The sequence below is a fragment of the Nerophis lumbriciformis genome, linkage group LG25 (assembly GCF_033978685.3).
Source record: "Nerophis lumbriciformis linkage group LG25, RoL_Nlum_v2.1, whole genome shotgun sequence".
Lineage (NCBI taxonomy): Eukaryota > Metazoa > Chordata > Actinopteri > Syngnathiformes > Syngnathidae > Nerophis > Nerophis lumbriciformis.
In genome coordinates this window covers 21,154,373-21,171,875 of record NC_084572.2, presented here as the reverse complement: position 1 = coordinate 21,171,875, position 17,503 = coordinate 21,154,373, and the positions used below count along the sequence as shown (strand labels likewise).

Sequence of the window (17,503 nt, the reverse complement as noted above, 5' to 3'; positions counted from 1 at the left end):
AGCCTCAACAACCTGGAGCTGAACGCCCAGAAAACAGTGGAGATGATCATGGACTTCAGGAAAGTCACAGCCCCACCATCCCCACTCACCCTGATTGACTCTCCCATCCCCATTGTGGACTCCTTCCGTTTCTTGGGCACCACCATCACCCAGGACCTCAAGTGGGAGCCGACCATCAGCTTCCTCATCAAGAAGGCCCAGCAGAGGATGTACCTCCTGTGGCATCTGAGGTGCCGACCGAGATGCTGGTGCAGTTTTACACAGCCATCGAGTCCATCCTGACCTCCTCCATCACCGCGTGGTTCCCCGGCGCCACAGTCCAGGACAAGCATCGACTGCAGTGCATCGTACGTGCTGCTGAGAAGGTGATTGACTGCAAGGTCCCATCCCTCCAGGACCTGTTCTCCTCCAGGACCAAGAGGCGTGTGGGTCGGATCACAGCTGACCCTTCTCACCCTGGACACAAACTATTCTCCCCTCTCCCCTCAGACAGGAGACTACGGTCCATCCAGACCCACACCTCCCGCCACCTGAAGTTGTTTCCCCTCGGCCATCAGGCACATGAACAATAACAAGATCTGACAGCTCAGTTACAGCTCTTTTTATTACCTATTCTGTGTTATGTGTTTTATGTTGCACTATTGCACCAAGAAAAATTCCTAGTTTGTAAACCCGTTCTCAAACAATGGCAATCAAAACAACTGATATACTGAATTATGTCATCAAACTTACATCAGAAATACTGTTTTAAAAGATAAGGTGTGCAATATTTCTGTAAATATTATATTGGCAATAAAAACAGGCATGCAAATGTATACAGTAAAAGGATTGCACACACCTCAGGGTCCCGTCCTGTATTTAATCAAGGAATGTGCAAATTATCCACGTTTTTCTTAAGAAATATTTATTTAATGGCACTAGAATCAGTATCTCCCTCAATCAGGCCACGAGGCCTCTTCCCTGAGAACCTTCAGCATCTAGGTGAGCTGTAACGCCTCTTGCTGATCGCAAATTGTTGAGTTTGCAGATATTGATAGTTTGCAATGTGGGGAAATTTGGGTTATTCAATTTTCATGATCTATTAGGCTTAGTGCGTTAAGTCTGCCAATGCCTTTGTGTTTTGACTCGTGTCCATTTTCATTGTAAACAATGCTAAGAACATAAATCTGGTTTCTCTGGCTCAGACTCACATTTGACTTGTTAGACTGGTGCCAAAGATAATGAAACTTTCTTTATGCGTAGACAACTAAATCCTTACTGTATTGAATTGCTTTGGATGACATACAGGTCCTTGTGTATGTTTTGTCACAATAATACCTTGACATGTGGATACAGGATTAATATCTCAAGTAATAAAAGAATGGAGGGGCAACATGTGAAAGTAATTATAGAAAAACAATTGTTTTGGCATTAAATACAAAAAAGATTAAATTAAAAAAACAATACAATGGGTTATATTTCTCTTTATTGAATATATAATTTCTAATAATAATCTGTGACATGGCAAAAACGTGTCCCATAAACACTTTTTAGTAAAAATTCACAAACTATATTTCCTTATTTATACAATACAAACTCTCTTCCTATTGAATTTTATGTACATTCCTAACATGCTTTTTCAAGTGGCCTGACTGTGTAAAGTTTTTCGGGCAATGCGGGCAAGAATGCGGTTTCTCTCCTGTATGGATCATCTTATGTCTTTTCATGTTATTGCAGTCTAAAAATCCTTTCCCACAAAACGGACACCAGAATCTTTTCTCTCCATTATGCCACCTCAGATGCACGTTTAGCTCCACTCTCCTGACAAACCTCTTCTCACATAAGTGGCAGGGGAATGGTTTCTCCCCTGTGTGGATCCGGATGTGGTCCGTCACTTCTCTCTTTGTGAAAAAAGCCTTTTCGCAGAACATGCAGACATATGGTTTAAATTTCCCATGTACCATCTGAAGATGTTTGGTGAGGCCAAAAGCATATACGAAACCCTTCCCGCATCGATGGCAGACATGGATCCGACCGTTGCGGTGCACTCTGTCATGCCGTCTAAGGGTTTTGTCGTCAGGAAAGTTCTTCCCGCAGTGATCGCAAGAGAATGGTCTGTAACCTGTATGGAGACTGACGTGGCTCTCAAGAGCAGCAGGGCTGCTCAATACACGACCACATTGCCCACACTGGTTCTTGAGCAGACGGTCACCTATGACAGCTAAAGGCTGCAATGGTGATACAATAGGTGGCGCTTTGAAAAGTATTGGGTGGTAAGAAGGACTCGTCAAAGAGACTACAGTGTGATTCTGAGGTTTTGAGGAGCGTTCCTCTATCTGGGTTGGTGAAAACGAAGATCGTTTTCCTCTTACTGAAGTAGCCTCCCTCGCTGGCCCTGTAGGAGTCCACACGATTTGAGTTCTGGTTCCAGTCTCATCGCTCCCATATTGCTTTGTCGCTTGCTTTGTTTTCTTTAAATTTGATTGTTTGGATTGGTTTATTTCGGAAACTGTCTTTGTTTTTGCTAATTTCTGGGCAGTTCGTAATTTTACATTTTCTGAAATACTGCAGTTTTGACTCAGTCTGGATTTCTTAGCTGCAGATTCTCTGCTTTTACTTGAACTGGAAACAATAATAGGCAATTTAATCCAATGAACACTTGGAGGTACAGTATTTCCCAATAATGAACTAGGTTTTCTTTTTAATTGTTTAGATGTGTGTGCTTCTTTAGCAAGATTAGGACTAGGGGGTACAGTATTTCCCAATAATGAACCAGATGCTCTTTTTGACTGCTTAGATGTATGTGCTTCTTTAGCAATGTTGGGACTTGGGGGTACAGTATTTCCCAATAATGAACCAGATTTTCTTTTGAACTGCTTAGATGTGTGTGCTTCTATAGCAAGTTTGGGACTTGGGGATACAGTATTTCCCAATAATGAACCACATGCTCTTTTTGACTGCTTTGATGTGCGTGCTTCTTTAGCAAGGTTGGGACTACTGAGAGATTCACTGCAAGACTTTTTAGATCTGGTACTATCTTTCATTAGACTGACAGAAGATGAATTGGACTTTTTTGAACTAGCACAGTCACTCTTTAGTCTTGAAGATTCTGCCTTTTTATGAGCAGACCTAGCTTGTTGTGGGCATTTTTTCTGGGACTTTTTAGAACGAGCATTTTCCTGGGCGGTGATACACTTCTTACGACTCTGAGGTGGGAGTGTATTTTTTAAAGGGCTGGTGGTATCTTTAGTTTTCCTTGACCTTAGACACACAGCATTTGCTTTTGACTTCTTATGGCTAATATCAGCATTGTTTGTGCTAGACTTTCCAGTAATCTTGGCTGGCAATGTCTCTTTAACACAAGGCTTATCTTCTGCTAAACCCGACACTGGAATCAGATTTGTATCTTCGGACTTTTCAGAGATAGCATCATCGGTACATGGGGCAGACTTACACTCATTTAGAGGAGGCATATGTGTCTCAATCAAGTTATTTGTCTCTATAATTGAACTAGGATGTACAGGGGATTCAAAATTTTGGTTTGAACATTCTTCAACAATAACTTGCGGTGTACAGTTTATTGAAATGTGTTCAATAGTAGATCCTATCTTTATGCTGTCATTGTCTAATGAATGTTTTGTTGGGTTTCCATTGGTGATGTTTACCTCAATGTCTGGCTGTGGGGGAATAATATTTAAAGTGTTGGTGGTTGTGTTTTCCAGAGATAGAGCATCTTTACTTACAACCGGACTTATGAGGCAAACTGGAGCAGTCTTGAAAGCTCTGTTTTCAGTTGGACTGGTATCTGCATTGCTCTGTTTCTTGAGACGAGCTTGAGAGTACCCAGTTTCTGTTTGTAACTCTGGTGGAATTTCTGTGCTAACAGGAGTGTGCTTTGTGGACTCAAGGTCTGTAGTAGCAACATTCTCTAATGTTGGTTTCTTGGGGCTTACAGGGGTGGGCAGTGGGGAAATAACTAAAGTGCTGGTTGTTGTGTTTTCTGGAGATGGAGCATCTTTACTTACAATCAGGCTTTCTGGGCAAACAGGAGTAATTGTGAAAGTAGTGTTTTCAGTAGGACAGGTATTTGTATTCCCTTGTCTCTTGAGACTAGCTTGAGAGTATTCAGTCTCTGTTTGGAGCTCAGGGGGACTTTTTGTGCTAAGAGAAATTGGCTTGGTGGACTCTAGGTTAGTGGTAACAACATTCTCTGATGTTGGCTTCTTTTGACTTCCACGGGTGTTCCGTTTTCCTGTAAGTGGCTGAGAACTTACTTTGTTTTTTTTAGCTTGCAAGTGAATTTTGAGGTGACTTCTGAGACGGGCAACAACAGAGTTTCTCTGTGACTTTCTCCTGGACTCTTCTGCAAACTCTTTTGTTGATACCTAAAAGGTAAAATTACACGCATTAAATTTTTTTCACAGCACCTTTAGGATATAATGTAATATAGTAAGCTTGGAATTGCAATAATCAGTAAATATACTAACCACAAATGGCTACATTCACATTACCTTTTGAGAGTCCTGGTTTACAGGTGTCACTTCCAACTGGGCGAGGAATTGCGTTTTAGTCCATTGTGACCGAGGGTCAGATAAGTCCTTGGGTGTAACAGGGGTTTTCTGTTCTGGGATGTTGATTTCTTCAGTCATGTTGAAAGAAAGCTTGGTTGTTTGATCAGGTACAGTTGATAGTTTAGCCTTCTCAAAGTCTATTGTTGATTTCATTGAGACAGGTTCGCACACATTAGAAAGCGAACAGGATGGCACAAAGTCTGGTTCCTCCTCCACAATAGTGCATGATGATATATACTCTGATATTGGAGACTCATTCACAGCTTCAACAACAGATGTATCTTTTAAATTAGGACAAATGCCGGTTGGTATTGAAGGGACTTCTGGGATTGGGTTTAATGCCTGGGCATTGGCAGCATATGATATGCTAGCTGGTTTAGCAAGCCTTTCATAAGAATCCAGTTCTGAAACTAGAACAGTTTTAGTGAACACTGGCAGCTTTTTTAATTTTACCACCACTTTGGTCATATGAAATCCGCTGATGGGTACACCCTCAGTTGAAGATGTTTCCGCTTGCTCTGAGTGTGTTATTTGTAAACTTTCACAATCCAGCGGTGTGGGTGAAAAGGGCGATATAATTATTGGTATTTGTTCAGTTAACGATGACTTTTCCGTTCCATCTGAAGTAATTCTAGAATTGCTACACATGTTGCTTGGCTGTGATGCCGACATGCTGACATCATCATCTGGTCCAACAAAATCGTCTTCAGTCTCCGACGATTGGGTCTGACCAGTCCCAACAGCTGATGTAGGTCTAGGAATTATTATTTTTATTTTAGTGTGTGCCTTTAGTTCTATTGAACCGATTGTTGTTTCAGGGTCGACAACAGTAGCAGCTGTCGTTGCAGTAACAGTTTTCATTTCAGAAATTCCCATAGACAAGGAACATTTACTCTGTGCAGCAGCAACAGTGGACACAACAGCTGAAATCTGATTTGGAGAGAGCGGGGCAATAGTACATGGTGGATGACTGAATGGTGATGATTTGGAGAGATCGATGACCTCATCTGGGACTGAATCTACCGGGTTTTGTTCAGATGCTACCACAATTGGAAAAGAAAGTGAGCTTTGCTCAAACAACTCTACTACTGTAGAAGTCAAAGATGATGTAGATGTAATAAGGTTCAAAGGAGTAGTGCAATGTTGTTGCACTCCAATCTGAGACTCTGAATTGCTAGAAGTGTTTGTGGATTGCTCCATTGTAGGTACCACTTCTGCAACTTGATCATTTATATGTAGGGTTGGTGGTGACTGTGCTGGCAATGCTTGAGTAGTTACTGGAGATTGGACCTTAGATGGTAAGGTGACAAGGGGCATACACGTTGATTGGTCTATCTTTTCTTGTGGGAGGATACAATCCTTTGTTGACTGATCCATTGCTTCGACGAGTAGCATTGCATCCTGAAGCGTTGCAGATGTGTTGCTTTCCGTGACCTGACATGGTGGTGCTTGTTCCGATGCCGCAGTCCGGCTGTGTAACGTGGCAGATGGAATGTCAGTGCTTGGAGCATGACTAGATCTGTCTTTTATTTCCATGCAGGGCAGTTGAGACTCAGACGATGAACCTGTTTCTAACGGAGCTAATACTGAAACAGTCTGGGGCCCTGTATTAGGGTTTTCCGAGTCTTCTGATGATCTGTTTTGCGTTGCTGTAGAAACAATGGTTATAGCATCTTCTGACATACTTTGAGAGACTTCTGGAACCCCACATAAAGATGTGTCCCCCTTGCAAATAGAAGACATCTCTTCATCATGTCCTGCATCACTATTTGATCTTAAAACACTTATTTTTTTTTTAGTGTTATGCAATCGTTTCACTTTTCTTGAGGGCTGTCTTCTTTGTCTACTGTTAATCTTTACAGGCACATTCAATTCAAAGTCGGATATCAGCAATGTTTGCTCCCCCTGTTGTTCTCCTGGGCGGGGAACATTGCTGTACTGCAACACAGCAACATATGTATGTTCATTTCTTGGTGTTTCACCTAAAGGTTGTTTCTGAATTCGAACCTCTGGTACTGCCGATTGTTTTTTGAATGTTGTGGGACCAGGGGATCCTTTAGTCGCAAATTCTGATAACATTTGATCAGAACCAGATGCCACTTCCTTGGTGCTATTTGTTATAGCAAGTGACTTCACTGAAAGAATCTGTATCTTGCAATCCCCTTCCGAACTGCGTTGAATTGACGAATCATCACTTTTTCTGCACGATCCATATGAACATCGCTGGTAAATTTGAGGGCATTCTGTTTCAGTTTCACGAGAATATTTTGGTGCTGAATCTGAAAACGGATGGAGGTAAACAAGTTGTGTTGTTGGTGTTTAAAACAATGTTTGTCAATAATTAAATTTCTTACCTGTAACAGCCCACTCTTTTTCCCTGCTGACGACAGGGGGTTCAGAGACCTTTGAAACATACAGGGGAGAAGAAAAAATTACAAACTTAATAGCGGCCAACTTCCAACACAAAATGCATGAGTGTATTGAATGAAATAACTTTGCAGCTGGTTGAGCACAGCAACTACAAATCAAAACCTTTTTGGATTTGACTTTTAGTTTTACCAAAGTTAGATTGCGGTTACTGCTTGTACAAAAACTTTGCAGCGTGTCAAAATGATGAGCATGTTCAACTTCAGAGGGTTGTGTTTTGTATAACTACTACAAAAACATTTTGCTTCAAAATTTAACACACATCACACCTCGGGTTTTGTCAACTGACAATATTCATCATTTGAAGCATCATAGTCATGGTCCTTTAGAAGGATGTAAACCATCTGCTCTCGATCACATTGCATGTTTTGATCATCTCTGCTTTCTCCCATCGATTGACACAACATATCAGGCAAGTCGTGGCCAGGAAGAAGGTCTGCAAACATGAATACACAAAGTCAAAATGGAAATCAAAGGTCAACAATACACTTAAATGATTTACAATAGTGTTCCCTCGCCTTTTCGTGGCTGACTTCAACAGGAACCTTTAGTTCCAGAAGCTGGAGGTTCAAGGAACCAAAAACTTTTGGTGGAAAGGAGCCTAATGTGTGAGATAAATGATGTTTTCTAATAAAAGATGAGCAGTAGAGCAGTTTCTCCGGTTCTCGTGATGAGTACGATTTCTCTACAAACTGTGTGGTTAAATACTAGATAGAGGTGGTAAAAATGAATAATTATTCGATGCATCACAATCAAATGTAGGCGATTCATGAATCGATGGACAAATGTCCAAACGCCACTTGGCGACTGTGACCAAAGTGTCTGAACATTTTGCAGTTTTAGAAGGAACAAAAATTAAATCATGGATGCCTGTAGGGACTTTTATTTATTTGTTAGTAGGCTAATACAGTTTGCATGTATCCAGCCTTCCATGTATATATTTATTTATATATATATATATATATATATATATATATCTATACCGTATTTTCCGCACTATAAGGCGCACCTAAAAACCACAAATTTTCTCAAAAGCTGACAGTGCGCCTTATAACCCGGTGCGCTTTATATATGGATAAATATTAAGATTCATTTTCATAAAGTTTCGGTCTCGTAACTACGGTAAACAGCTGCCATCTTTTTCCCCGGTAGAACAGGAAGCGCTTCTTCTTCTACGCAAGCAACCGCCAAGGTAAGCACCCGCCCCCATAGAACAGGAAGCACTTCTTCTTCTACTGTAAGCAACCACCCGCCCGCGTAGAAGCAGAAAAAGCGCGCGGATATTACCGTACGTTTCATTTCCTTTGTGTGTTTACATCTGTAAAGACCACAAAATGGCTCCTACTAAACGACAGGGATCCGGTTCATGAAAAGACGCAATCTCTCCATCCGCACACGGATTACTATTTCACAGCAACTGATATTCCTGTGAACCGCACTGTGGATACAACGGGAGCACGTACGGTGAATATTCGCACCACAGGGAATGAGAAGTCATCCTTCACTGTGGTTCTAGCTTGCCATGCTAATGGCCAGAAACTTCCACCCATGGTGATATTCAAAAGGAAGACCTTGCCAAAAGAGACCTTTCCAGCCGGCGTCATCATAAAAGCTAACTCGAAGGGATGGATGAAGAAAAGATGAGCGAGTGGTTAAGGTAAGTTTAAGTTTACGCGAAGAGGCCGGGTGGCTTTTTTCACGCAGCTTCGTCCATGTTGATATACGATTCCATGCGCGCCCACATCACGCTGGTTTTAATATATTATTAAAGTTTGACTGACCTATTTGACTGTTTTTTTGACATTCCTTTAGCGCAGTTAGATGCGGCTTACAACACGGGGCGGCTTATAGGTGGACAAAGTTTTGAAATATGCCGTTCATTGAAGGCGCGGCTTATAACCCAGGGCGCCTTATGGTGCGGAAAATACGGTATATATATATACACATACACATACACACACACACACACACACACACACACACACACACACACACACACACACACACACACACACACACACACACACACACACACACACATAAATGTATATGTATTAGGGCTGAAACTAACGATTAATTTGATAATCGATGAATCTGTCGATTATTACTTCGATTAATAATCGGATAAAAGAGACAAACTACATTTCTATCCTTTCCAGTATTTTATTGGAAAAAAAAAACAGCATACTGGCGCCATGTTCTTTCAACTTGCCAAATAAAACAAGGAAAATGTTACAAAAATGCACACTTTTGACACCCCTGCTATAGATAAAAAATTAAATCTGATAAATCTATCGATAAAAAGCACAGCCTGACGACGCATGCGCGTTTATCACAACTCTCTCGCTCTCTCTGTCTCTCCCCCTTCCTCACGAATGCTGCTGTGCGCACAATTTGTTGTGTTTTTAACCTTCTTAACCCTGAACGTACATTGAAAATACACGCAACCCTGGGCGGAGTTTCATGAATGCCTCAAATGTCGGGCATTGTGAGTATTGTTTACACAACGTGCAGTACGCTACTTAATATGTTCGTGTGGAAACTCGTTCGGTACACCTCTGCACCGAACCGAAACCCCTGTACCGAAACGGTTCGATACAAATACACGTACCGTTACACCCCTATTATTCTGATTATTGTTTCTCAGCTGTTTGTAAAGTGTTGCAGTTTATAAATAAAGGTTAAAAAAATCCATCCATCCATTTTCTACCGCTTATTCCCTTTTGGGGTCGCTGGAGTCTATCTCAGCTACAATCGGGCGGAAGGCGGGGTACACCCTGGACAAGTCGCCACCTCATCGCAGGGCCAACACAGATAGACAGACAACAATTCCACTCACATTCACACACTAGGGCCAATTTTAGTGTTGCCAATCAACTTATCCCCAGGTGCATGTCTTTGGGTTAAAAAAATTAAAATTAAAATAAATAAACGTAGCCTCAACGCATGCGCATAGCATAGATCCAACGAATCGATGACTAAATTAATCGCCAACTATTTTTATAATCGATTAGTTGTTGCAGCATATGTATATACACTATAAATATATATATATATATATATATATATATATATATACATATATATACACACATATATATATATACATATATATATATATATATATATATATATATATATATCGTATTTTCCGCACTATTAGCCGCACCTAAAAACCACAAATTTACTCAAAAGCTGACAGTGCGGCTTATAACCCGGTGCGCTTTATATATGGATTAATATTAAGATTCATTTTCATAAAGTTTAGGTCTCGCAACTACGGTAAACAGCCGCCATCTTTTTTCCCCGTAGAAGAGGAAGCGCTTCTTCTTCTACGGCAAGCAACCGCCAAGGTAAGCACCCGCCCCCATAGAAGAGGAAGCGCTTCTTCTTCTACTGTAAGCAACCACCCGCCCCCATAGAAGAAGAAGCGCGCGGGTATTACGTTTCATTTCCTTTGTGTGTTCCATGTTGATATACGACTCCATGCGCACCCACATCACAGATGGTGTCAAAAAACAAGTGAAGCACACAAATACAACACTCGCCGTCATTCCGGGTGGATTAACCAAAGAACTCCAACCGCTCGATATTGGTGTCAACAGGGCATTTAAAGCACGACTGCAAACGGCGTGGGAACAATGGATGACCGAAGGCGAACACACCTTCACTAAGACAGGGAGACAGCGCCGGACGACATACGCCAACATCTGCCAGTGGATCGTAAATGCCTGGGCGGATATTTCGGTCACAACTGTGGTCCGAGCTTTCCGGAAGGCAATGACTTCGACGAGACGGAGCCGGCCATTTTGGATCCCGTATTCGCCCAACTTTTTAATTCGGACACCGAAGGAGAAGAATTCGAGGGATTTATGAATGAAGAATAACTTCAGAAAGTGAGCGTTATGTTTATTTTGTGTGTTGTGACATTAACGTTCGAGCAATATTAAGTTATTGATGTTATTGCTCTGCACTATTTTGAATTTTACTATGTTTGTGATTGCACATTTCCACATTACCGTACATTTTGGGAGTAATCAGAGTTGTTAGAACGCTGGTTTTTTATATATTATTAAAGTTTGACTGACCTATCTGACTGTTTTTTTGACATTCCCTTTAGCGCAGTTAGATGCGGCTTATAACACGGGGCGGCTTATAGGTGGACAAAGTTTTGAAATATGCCGTTCATTGAAGGCGCGGCTTATAACCCAGGGCGGCTTATGGTGCGGAAAATACGGTATATATATATATTTATGTTGTGCGCACTAATCCAAAAACCCGATATTATCCAACACTGCAATTGCCAGTAGCCAAAGGAGGAGTCATGTAGACATATCATTCATAATTAAATGTAATACATTTAGATTAAATAAATATAAGTGTACATTATAATAACAATATACAATAGAACAATAATAATATACAATATAATCATTATTAGAAATGTAACAATATCAAAATGTCACAGTACGATCAAACTACAGTATTGAAGCCCCACTTTTTTTTTTCCTGAGGGAACTCTCTTGAAGGAATCAATAAAGTACTATCTATCTATCATAAAAACTTACAGTTTTAGTTGATTTTGATGGCCCAGAGGACCAAAGCGGTAGTGTTTTGCCAGAAGGAAGACCACATTTCCCATGAAGACTAGCGCATATGTCCGCTGTAATATTGGCACAAATTTTACACTCCCAATGCAGAGCTTCTGAAATATTTTGTTACGACACCACTTGGAATATTTTGCGCGCCCCTTACTCTTCACCGTGACTATAAATAGTATAATTTGTCTTGAAAATTGTTTTAACTAAACCTCTGCACAATATTGTGAGCTTATTAACATTAAAAGAAACAACACACCGGTCTTTCCTCGTCTCCCACCGTGGTTACAGTGAAGCCAAGTGCTGCATACGCTTCAACATATTCTGGTACAACAAAAAAAGCTTGCGGCCCGAGGTAGCACGCACCCCCTTTGGCATTGTTAAATACTTTGACCGCAATATAGGACCTGGAAGTGGCGAGAACGACACAAAAAGTGTTACCCCACCCAGTTTCTTTGCAAGGATTATGAGACATTTTTCATCTATATGGGAATATATGAACTTCTCAGCAGTCGGCATCCTAATGACAGCAGACCTTGCACAGTAAGTGATGTTTTATTATGTATGTTGGCTTTTATAAAGTCTGCAGTGAGCAGAAATCAGTGATGAAGAAAAATAAAAGCAATTGTCTTGATGCGTTTTTAAATTTCTTATTTTTTGCCCTGATGTGGGATCTGAGACGAGGATGTTGTTGTGGCTTGTACAGCCCTTTGAGATATTTATAATTAGGGGCTACATAAGTGAACTTCAGTGTTTCCCACAGGACAGGCATCTATTTGTGGTGGTGTGGTCGAGGGGCGGGGGCGGCAGCGGCGATGACCAAGAAGAACGCGGAGTTGGAATATAATTACAACATTTTATGTACATATTTATATACAGATTTGAACAATTAGTGATTCACTGAAATATATTTATTAATTGTGGTTCTTACAAAAAATATATCTTATAAAATAAAAAAGCTAAAATGTCTCTTAAAGCTCTGCCCCTTTAATTAGTGAATACTAAATAACTTAACTTTAGCCTACTACTACAACCATATTATTTACCAGCAACATGGAGTTTGCATGTTCTCCCTGTGACTGCGTGGGTTCCCTCCGGGTACTCCGGCTTCCTCCCACCTCCAAAGACATGCACCTGGGGATAGGTTGATTGGCAACACTAAATTGGCCCTAGTGTGTGAATGTGAGTGTGAATGTTGTCTGTCTATCTGTGTTGGCCCTGCGATGAGGTGGCGACTTGTCCAGGGTGTACACCGCCTTCCGCCCGATTGTAGCTGAGATAGGCTCCAGCGCCCCCCCGCGACCCCAAAAGGGAATAAGCGGTAGAAAATGGATGGATGGATGAAGTGAAACAGAGGCAGAGGTGTCCTGCCACAGTCAGTCAACCTCCTCCTCCTCCTCATGCTGCTGCTGAACAGGTCGCACCTGTGGTCCGGACTGTAGGCCTACCTCCTCTCCAAGTCGAGCCCTTTTCGGCCGTTGAAAATATTTTTCTATACTCATCTGTGAACATCCAACATTAGAATTTATTACTAACGAGCAGAACCGCTCTATGTACAGTGCCGTCTAACCTTAAGCGGCAGCAGCTCAACACATGCAGGGTTCAACATTAAGGTTTTTTTCTACTTGGCCGACTTCTCAAATCTGCTTTCCCCAATATTTTTACTTGTCCTGCCTAGGTTTTTTTCTGGCTGTGTAGTGCTCATGGCTTATATCTTACTAAAATGCTTCCCGTTGACTATTTACAACACTACACAGTATTTATTATTATTATTATCTATAATTACATTTAAATGGCACTGCATACATGTAAAATTAAATGATATTTCACATTATTGGACCAGTAGCAGTTACACCCATCTGAACAGGTCAGCCACCTGTTTAAAGCCCGATCACAGTTGAAATCTTGAAATGAAGGGCCTTTAATGGCCAAAACATTAACCTGGACAACATTTTAACAGCTGGTTGGCTCAGATTTTATTCTTTTCATTGCATTCACATGCTGCAGTGGACAGTGGACATTTTAGCTTGAGTATTAATGTAGTATCTGAAGCACCGTCTCCACGTGTGTTTATTGACAACAGGGTTATAACCTGGACACGTTAGCTCGTCAGTATGAAAACAGGTGACTGTTATTACGTGCGTCTGCCCCGGACCCCGAGTCAAACAGCGGCGGTGTTAATGAAGCAGCGCCAGGCTGCTCACCGTCAGTGAAACGCTCGGTGAAATCGCGGATTAACGCAAGCGATGCAGCTATAACCTATCTACCTATATTACCCTCGTATTTTGATCCGGTCGGTCTGTTCTTTTACTCCGTCGTCTTCTTCTTCTTCTTCTGGCCCACCAGGTGAATTAAGTGCTATTGGCAGAGTTACAATGCATAGTAGGCTACCGCCACCTACTGCACCGGAGTTGTAACTACAAGGTACATTCACAGACAGAGTCCCATTGCTTTTATGAGCGGTCGAGCGAGTCAAAAGCCGAAAAATCCATTTGTGGCAGACGTACTTCTTTCGTGGCGGGCCGCCACAAATAAATGAATGTGTGGGAAACACTGTAACTGATTTTTGCCTTCGCTGGCGTCAACATTTTCAAGATGACAGTTAAAGAGGAGGCGACTTGTCCAGGGTGTACGCTGCCCTACACCTGAGTGCAGCTGGAATAGTCTTCAGACCGTTCGCGACATCGAGAGAGACAAGGGGTGGAAAAATGGATGGATTGAGGATTTATCAAGTGGTTTTTCTGTTTCCTCATATTTCCCGCACTGAACATTTTTTTGGTGACCGACTGGCTCTATATCGCCTTGGAAACACTGGAGACGAAAGTGGCATGCATTGCTTTGCAGAACGCATACTATCTTGCCTCCACCAGGGTTTTTTTGTCTGTTTGTTAGCAACATAACGCAAATAGGTATGGATAGATTTTGATGACATTTTTCAGGAAATGTCTAAAAAACTATTCCTCTCATCGACTAAGAACACACTTCACTTAATGCTTACATGAACCACACCCTGCGCATAAGATTCTGGGGAATGTAGCCTGTACACAGCCTACACTAATGCGCAAGAAAAAAACTACACACTAAGTTTTAGTATGATACAGTCAGGCGACACAGTATTATTATGAAGACTTGGAAACCAAAATACCGGTACCGTGGTATCTACAATACTGTTACACACCTAATGATTTTAGATGCATAAATAATCGATTTAGAGTTTAATTCAACTGTGGCCCCTGAATATTAATCTTAATTGGATCGTGAGTTGCCCAAAGATTACTACATCTATGTCCCACTCCCACAAATTATAAATCAGACAAAAGAGGAAATAAAAGCAGCCGCTGACAGGTCAAGGAAGTGGACAAGAGCAAGAAAACACACTGGCCGAGACGGAGAACGAACAAAGACGTGTTCAGTTCAAATCAAGCATCGCAAAGCCTACGGGAGTATACAGTAAATCCACAAACCAGTGTACGATGTTGTAAAATCAACAATATCATTTACGCTGTAAAATTCAAAGATGCAAATTTAAGACACACATCGTAACTAATTATGCAAATTACACGTTTGTGTCATATTGAAAGCTTTGACCACCTTTCTACAAAATGCGTGTAATTAATATTTAATCTTCTACCAATATATTTTAATATTTATAATATATACAAGCCCTTACCTACATGTTGTGTATTGTTATATTTTTCATATCATTTATTACGCTCAACAAAGCTAAAAAAAAACGCCATTAGAACCGGAAACGGTGTTGTACCGAAATCTGTTACCCATCGGAATTTGTAACTCCAGGGGGCGATGTTCCCATGGCGTTTGTTTGATGGTTAAACGGCAAGCCCAAAGAGGAGGAGAAGAAGAACGCTTGCGTAAATGGCGTAAACTATCCTTAATGCTGAAACGTCAGTTGTCAGAATTTCAGCATTAATAAATTACACATATTCTGGAAATCAATGACTTACTTTCATTATAGTATGAGTCCATTGTATCAGCTGTTGATTCTCTCTCACACACATACATTTTCCGGATTAAAAGCTATAATGGAATGAAACGTCAGTTGTCAGAATTTCAGCATTAATAAATTACACACATTCTGGAAATCAATGACTTACTTTCATTATAGTATGAGTCCATTGTTATTATTAATGCTGAAATTCTGACAACTGACGTTTCAGCATTAAGGATAGTTTACGCCATTTACGCAAGCGTTCTTCTTCTCCTCCTCTTTGGGTTTACCGTTTAACCATCAAACAAACGCCATGGGAACATCGCCCCCTGGAGTTACAAATTCTGATGGGTAACAGATTTCGGTACAACACCGGCGCGGCCTTTGGTGTGACACCAAAGCTTGCTACGGGAAGTGGAATTGCAAGTATTATCTAACAATATAATGCAGAGGCCATTTTTTATGCTAACCATAAAGAAGAACGAAGATTTTTGTACGTAACTGACATCGACATGTAAGGTTGTACTTTAGCATAATAATTAAAGATTCTCGAAGTTTCCCTCCTATTGTCCGTCCCACGCGTACCGGAAGTGAGACCCTCCCGTTGTTCCAAAGCACCGCGTGTATCCAACACAATTCATCGTTACAAATACGAACTTTGCCAAATTAAAAAAACTAAATTAGTATTTTACAAATCAAACAAAATACTCACCGCACTGTATTGATGTATCACACATCTCAGGGACGTCGTCACTTTGACACGATTCGCTAATCGCCAAGGTTTTGGCGTTTTCTTTTACTCGACATGTGGTTTTCAGGGCCTCGTTCTCCATCTTGACTTTGGATAATTCCTCCTTTAATTCGTCGACCATACCTTCGAAAAGTTTGGTAGTTTCTGCGACTGTACTCTTCACTATACCCTCCATGAAGGAGGCATACTTGGTCTGAAAATCGCCCGTCGACATCGCAGCGTGGTAGTCTTTCTTCCGAATTCGTAATTACAGCCGCGCTTTTTTAAGTAGTGGTCACAGCTTAGTCGAAATGTTGCGTGTCGACGGTCTCCAATATGGCTTCCTAAAACCGTCCCCGCTTTGTGTGTGCGTGCTGACGTGACGCACTTCTGCTCCCGTCTGCTTTCAGCGACTACGCGCATGCGCGGTTGGCAACAAAGAAAAACAACGTTGGTATTTCTAGTCATTCCGAACAAAGTTTGTGTGTCTAAACCCACTAAAGCCCCAACATATATCATCGTATTTGTGTAGACTAAAACTAAATTAAATGTTACATGTATTACCGTCTCTTTTTAAGGTTTGTCCCAAACTTCTCACCGTAGTAAAATGGCGGAATGGTGATTGTTTATGTAACGAATAAGATATTTATTTTGCTTCAAAAGATCACCAAATCAATACATCTATCCTTAAAATCTATGGTGACTCAATATGTTTTCTATTCAAAACCTACCCCTTGTCTGAGAAAACTTCATATTGAAGATGTTCATTTCTGTGATGAAAAATGTTCCAACTTATATGAAGGCAGTTTTAGTGAAATAATATTTTCCGGGCACAGTTCATAAACAATATAACCTGAAGAAGTTTACAAAAGGTGAGCTTAGAAAAATAAGGACGAGGTATATTACATACTTAATTATTCCCTAAATTAAATAAATACAATTTAATATTATTAATGGAATATACCCTTCAAATGTTTTTGGAAGCTTAAATTTAACATGATGGCTGTTGTATCTGTTTGTGGAATGTGAGACTGTACATGTGTTTTGGGAGGAGATCAGAGATTGGCTGAGAAACAAGGGTGTGGAGACATCCCCATTCTCTATAGAAGAGATTAAATTTGGTATTTCTGTAAACGACTGTAATTTATAAATATCTGTCAACATTATTATGCTCCAGGCAAACATTTTCCTACATAAATGTCGATTTTTTTAATTGGCTTAATGGGTTACAATTATCAATCACATCTTG

At 40.8% G+C, this 17,503-nt stretch overlaps 1 long non-coding RNA gene across 1 annotated transcript; it reads right to left on the bottom strand.

Annotated features, from left to right (window-relative positions):
* Window positions 1–601: 601 nt before the first annotated feature.
* Window positions 602–16,644, bottom strand: LOC133621674 (uncharacterized). Its single transcript, XR_012051167.1, has 5 exons — window positions 16,237–16,644; window positions 7,247–7,413; window positions 6,905–6,953; window positions 4,491–6,829; window positions 602–4,364 (listed from the first exon to the last, which is right to left on the bottom strand). It is a non-coding gene; the product is annotated as an uncharacterized lncRNA (long non-coding RNA).
* Between the last annotated feature and the right edge of the window lie 859 nt (window positions 16,645–17,503).